The sequence below is a fragment of the Hemiscyllium ocellatum genome, unplaced genomic scaffold (assembly GCF_020745735.1).
Source record: "Hemiscyllium ocellatum isolate sHemOce1 unplaced genomic scaffold, sHemOce1.pat.X.cur. R23, whole genome shotgun sequence".
Classification (NCBI taxonomy): Eukaryota; Metazoa; Chordata; class Chondrichthyes; order Orectolobiformes; family Hemiscylliidae; genus Hemiscyllium; species Hemiscyllium ocellatum.
Window position 1 is genome coordinate 1,055,376 of NW_026867618.1, and position 6,000 is coordinate 1,061,375.

Below are 6,000 nucleotides of genomic sequence, written 5' to 3' on the forward strand. Positions count from 1 at the left end.
GCCAGGAAGGATCTAAAGAGAGAGCTAAGAGAAGCGAGAAGGGGACATGAAAAGTCTTTAGCTGGTAGGATTAGGGAAAACCCAAAGGCTTTCTATAGGTATGTCAGGAATAAAAGGATGACTAGGGTAGGTATCGGTCCAGTCAAGGATAGTAGTGGGAAGTTGTGTGTGGAGGCGGAGGAGATTGGAGAGACACTAAATCAATACTTTTCATCAGTATTCACTCAGGAACAGGACACTGTTGCTGATGTGAATATGGAGTCACAAATGATTAGAATGGATGGCCTGGAAATATGCAGGGAAGAGGTTCTGGGAATATTGGAGAGGATGAAAATAGATAAGTCTCCTGGGCCTGATGGCATTTACCCTAGGATCCTATGGGAAGCTAGGGAAGAGATAGCAGAGCCATTGGCCTGGATTTTTATGTCGTCATTGTCAACGGGAATAGTACCAGAGGACTGGAGGATAGCGAATGTGGTCCCCTTGTTCAAGAAAGGGAGTAGGGATAGCCCTAGTAACTATAGGCCAGTGAGTCTGACTTCAGTGGTGGGCAAAGTCTTAGACAGAATGGTAAGGGATAAGATTTATGAACATCTGGATAGGAATAATGTGATCAAGGATAGCCAGCATGGTTTTGTGAAGGGCAGGTCGTGCCTCACAAACCTTATTGAGTTCTTTGAGAATGTGACTACGGAAGTGGACGAGGGTAAAGCAGTAGATGTTGTGTATATGGATTTTAGTAAGGCGTTCGATAAGGTTCCCCATGGTAGGCTAATGCTAAAATTACGGAGGTATGTCATTGAGGATACATTAGAGGTTTGGATTAGGAATTGGCTGGCTGGAAGGAGACAGAGGGTAGTAGTTGATGGACTATGTTCATCTTGGAGTGCAGTTACTAGCGGTGTACCACAAGGATCTGTTTTGGGACCATTGCTTTTTGTTATCTTTATAAATGATCTAGAGGAAGGGCTTGAAAGCTGGGTAAGCAAGTTTGCGGATGTCACAAAAGTCGGTGGAGTTGTGGATAGTGAGGAAGGAAGTGGTAGGTTACAGCGGGATATAGATAAGTTGCAGAGCTGGGCAGAAATGTGGCAAATGGAATTCAATGTAGCTAAGTGTGAAGTCATTCACTTTGGTAGGAGTAACAAGAAGATGGATTACTGGGCTAATGGTAGGCTACTTGGTATTGTGGATGAGCAGAGGGATCTTGGTGTCCATGTACACAGATCTCTGAAAGTCGCCACCCAGGTAAATAGTGCTGTGAGGAAGGCATATGGTGTACTGGGCTTTATTGGTAGAGGAATTGAGTTCCGGAGTCCTGAGGTCATGTTGCAACTGTATAAGACTCTGGTGCGGCCTCATCTGGAGTATTGTGTGCAGTTTTGGTCGCCATACTATAGGAAGGATGTGGAGGCATTGGAACGAGTGCAGAGGAGGTTTACCAGGATGTTGCCTGGAATGGTAGGAAAATCTTATGAGGAAAGGCTGAGGCACTTGGGGCTGTTCTCATTGGAGAAGAGAAGGTTTAGGGGAGATTTGATAGAGGTGTATAAGATGATTAGGGGTTTAGATAGGGTCGACACTGAGAACCTTTTACCGCTAATGGAGTCAGGTGTTACTAGGGGACACAGCTTTAAATTAAGGGGTGGTAGGTATAGGACAGATGTTAGGGGTAGATTCTTTACACAGCGGGTTGTGAGTTCATGGAATGCCCTGCCAGTAGCAGTGGTGAACTCTCCTTCTTTATGGTCATTTAAGCGGGCATTGGATAGGCATTTGGAAGTTATTGGGCTAGTGTAGGTTAGGTAGGATTCGGTCGGCGCAACATCGAGGGCCGAAGGGCCTGTACTGCGCTGTATCTTTCTATGTTCTATGTTCTATGTAGAATACTGTTACAGCTTTATGGGTATTGCCGAGTGGTGTTCGTGTCCCTACCTCTGGGCACAAAGGTCTAGGTGTAAATCCCAAAGAAGTGTCACCTAATATATCTGAACAAACCGATTAAAGTGGTTTTATAATTGTGGCTTGATGGAGAAAGAACAGGTGTCGGTGTTGCATTTCAGCATTTCGGCCTGGGATTATTGGAAGTAGAGCCATTCTTGTTGATTGAAGTCACATTTCACAGCAGTAAAGGTTTATAAAATCAGAACGGTCATGGATAGGGTTTGTAGTCAAGGTTTTTCCCCAGGTTAGGGGCGTCCAAAACTAGAGGACATTGGTGGAAAGTGAGAGCGGAAAGATTTTGAAGAGACCTAAGGGGCACCTTTTCACATAAAAGGTGGTGCGTGTATGGACTGAGCTGCCAGAGGAAGTAGTGGAGGCTGGTACAACTCCATCATGTAAAAGTCATCTGGATGCTGACAGACCTGCCGAGCTTTTCCAGCAATTTCTGTATTTGTTAAAATAAAACATTCATTTTAACACAGGTATCTGTGTTACCTGTTTGGATACAGGATTGGCTGGCCAGCAGAAGACAGCAAGTGGTAGCGGAAGGAAAATATTCTGCCTGGAAGTCTGTGGTGAGTGATGTTCCACAGGGCTCTGTCCTTGGGCCTCTACTGTTTGTAATTTTTTTAATGACTTGGATGAGGGCATTGAAGGATGGGTCAGCAAGTTTGCAGATGACACGAAGGTTGGAGGTGTCGTTGACAATGTAGAGGGCTGTTGTAGGCTGCAGCGGGACATTGACAGGATGCAGAGATGGGTTGAGAGGTGGCAGATGGAGTTCAACCTGGATAAATGCGATGTGATGCATTTTGGAAGGTCGAATTTGAAAGCTGAGTACAGGATTAAGGATAGGATTTTTGGCAGTGTGAAGGAACAGAGAGATCTTGGTGTGCAGGTACATAGATCTCTTAAAATGGCCACCAAAGTGGACAGGGTTGTTCAGAAAGTATATGGTGTTTTGGCTTTCATTAACACGGGAATTGAGTTTAACAGTCGTGAGATCTTGTTGCAGCTCTTTAAAACTTTGGTTAGACCGCACTTGGAATACTATGTCCAGTTCTAGTCATCCTATTATAGGAAAGATGTGGATGCTTTGGAGAGGGTTCAGAGGAGGTTTACCAGGATGCTGCCTGGACTGGAGGGCTTATCATATGAAGAGAGGTTGACTGAACTCGGACTTTTTTCATTGGAGAAAAGGAGGAGGAGAGGGGACCTAATTGAGATATTCAAGATTATGAGAGAGATAGATAGTGTTGATAGCCAGAGACTATTTCCCGGAGCAGAAATGGCTAACACGAGGGGTCATAGTTTTAAGCTGGTTGGAGGAAAGTATAGAGGGGATGTCAGAGGCAGGTTCTTTACACAGAGTTGAGAGAGCATGGAATGCGTTGCCAGCAGCAGTTGTGGAAGCAAAGTCATTGGGGACATTTCAGAGACTGCTGGATATGCATATGGTCACAGACATTTAAGGGTGCTTACATGAGGATCAGTGGCCGGAACAACATCATGGGCTGATGGGCCTGTTCTGTGCTGGACTGTTCTAAGTTCTATGTATTCTGAATACATTAAACATTTTATTTTTTAATGACGCAGGGACATATAAACATATCCACAAATTGACCGAGACCATTTTCTGCTCAGGGTATGGCTCTGTGTATGACAGCAGCAATGATGCACCGACATGGAACAGGGAATGTGATGGAGACATAGTTTGGACAATGTACAAGGAGACCTCACATGGTCCAGTTTGGGAGAGAATGACATTATTGTGTGATTCAACTCAGAGAGGGAGAAAATGTCACCTGCCCGAGAAGAAACGGCCTATTGCACTCTCTCTCCTTCATTATTCCTCATCACAGTAACGTGTACGAGCTAAAACAAAACTCTACTGTTATTGTTACCATTCTTATTTTTATAGAATCTCAGCAGTGTGGAAACAAGCCCTTCGGCCCAACAAGTACATACCAACTTTCCAAAGAGTAACCTTCCCATGCCCTTACAGTTACCACTGACTAGTGCACCTAAAGTAGAAATCGCGGAACACGATGGACTATTTGACCAATCCACTTGAATTATACAGCTTTGGGCTGTGGCAGGAAACGGGAGCACCCATCAGAAGCTCACGCAGACAAGGGGAGAAGATCCAAACTCCACGCAGATAGTCACCCGAGGCTGGAATTGAACTCATGTCCCTGATGCTGTGATGGAACAGTGTGAACTACTGAGCCACTGTGCTAACCTGGAACCTCCTGCCAGCCTAATGCAAAGGGAATTCAGCCAAATCCAACTCTCCCAGGATAAAATCCCATTGCTAGCGGCTGTGTGAGTGCAATATCTTCAGAAGCAGAATCACATTTTGGACAATCTCTCAATTTTTCCTTTTGTCATGAGTTACACTAATATTTGGATGAGTTTCTTTCAACGTGAAATTACACAGATTTGTGTGTGTGTGTTTGTGTGTGTGTGTGTGTTTGTGTGTATCAGTGTTTTTAGAATGGGAAATATCGAGTCTTTATTTGCAATACGCAAACAGTTTGCCATCCATCTTTCCATCATAGTTGGAGTAACATTGCTCTGGATCGTAAACGTGTTGTTTTAGCAGATTACAGAAACTAGCCTGACTTGTTCCTAAAACTGACCCTGACCCAGTCTGAGACTGATATCATCGGCCATATCACCGACCTGGTTACATTTAACATTTGTTGTGAGCAGTGGAGGAGTGGGACTAGAAAAGGAGACAGTGACCCAAAAAGCCGGGGAACTATAGACCGGTGAGCCTGATGTCAGTGGTGGGTGAGTTGTTCGAAGGGATTCTGTGGGATAGCATTTACATACGTTTGGGAAGGCAAGGACTGATCTCATTAATGTCTCATTAATTTGATTGAGTTTTATGAAGAGGTGACAAAGAAGATTGATGAAGGCAGTTTGGTAGACATTGTCTATGTGGACCTCAGCAAGGTGTTCATAACATTCCGATTGGTAGGCAGATTAGGAAGTTTCAGTCACATGGGATACAGAAGAAGCTCATCACAATTGGCTTGAGGGAAGAGGGATATTTTTCAGACTGGAGGCTTGTGAGCAGAAATTATACACTTAATGTTAAGGGCCTGGTGAGTGTTGTGAAACAAATGGACATAAGGCTGCAGGTACATTGTTCCTTGAAAGTGAAGTTGAATGCAGACAGTGCGGTACTGAACACATTTGACACATTTGCCTTAATCAGTCAGAGCATTGTGTATAGGAGTTGTGGTGGAGGGAAATGGGGTTAGCGTGGATGGATATTTACAAGGTGGAGTCGAACCCTTCTGTTAATTAAAACCAAACACCCAGAAAAGCTCGCCTCACCTCGTAATCTGTTAAAATATGAGCGACACAGATCTCCCACATTCCACTATTTAAACAAAGATTAACAAGTTTATTTCTTAACTTTATTCGTGAAAACTAAACAACAGCTATTCACAAATACAAGCCCCTCTTTTCTTAGCTACTTACTATCTGACTCCAACTCTGTAAAAAGTATGTTGTTCCAACAACCCACATATTAAACATTACAATCTCAAGACCATACAGTCTGTATCTTCCCCGCTGTATTCACTCTTTCAGCTGCTGATCTCCTTGGTTCATTTTTTTTATTGCAAAGAGGTTTGCATGAACATGTGTCTTTGATAGAGTGTGTTTGAGATGGTCAGTTAGCACTCCTGCTCTACAGCAGTTGCTCTACTGTTGGATGGCAGTAGCTCTCCCTCCAGTGTTCAAAATGCTGGGTTTATATACTTCCCATGATACAATAATTCTCATAATTTGATTGCTTTCCAGGTGTCCAAACAATAATATTCTAATTCTGTTGGCATCTGGTATCCTGAGCGTTATTTAAACTCTTTGGTTACATTTGAATGGCTGTCAAACTAGCAACCAAAACTCAGGAATCCATTTCTCAGCTAATGGTGACATGTGGAACAGTGTGACCTTCAGCTGGCATCTGTGGCTTTAATTTCTATTCAGCAAAACCCGATCTGTTTTGAAGTGTCCATACATGTTTTTGTCTTCATAACA

At 43.6% G+C, this 6,000-nt stretch overlaps 1 long non-coding RNA gene across 2 annotated transcripts in view; it reads left to right on the top strand.

Annotated features, from left to right (window-relative positions):
- The window catches only part of LOC132809149 (uncharacterized), a 28,073-nt gene extending 22,718 nt beyond the window's left edge, over positions 1 to 5,355 (top strand). Inside the window, exons 3-4 of one of the 2 annotated variants that reach the window (XR_009642228.1) lie at positions 2,427 to 2,519; positions 3,866 to 5,355. This is a non-coding gene — a long non-coding RNA (uncharacterized LOC132809149). The remainder of the gene's footprint in view (positions 1 to 2,426; positions 2,520 to 3,865) is intronic. The other variant, XR_009642229.1, reaches the window with a different exon arrangement.
- Positions 5,356 to 6,000: the final 645 nt, after the last annotated feature.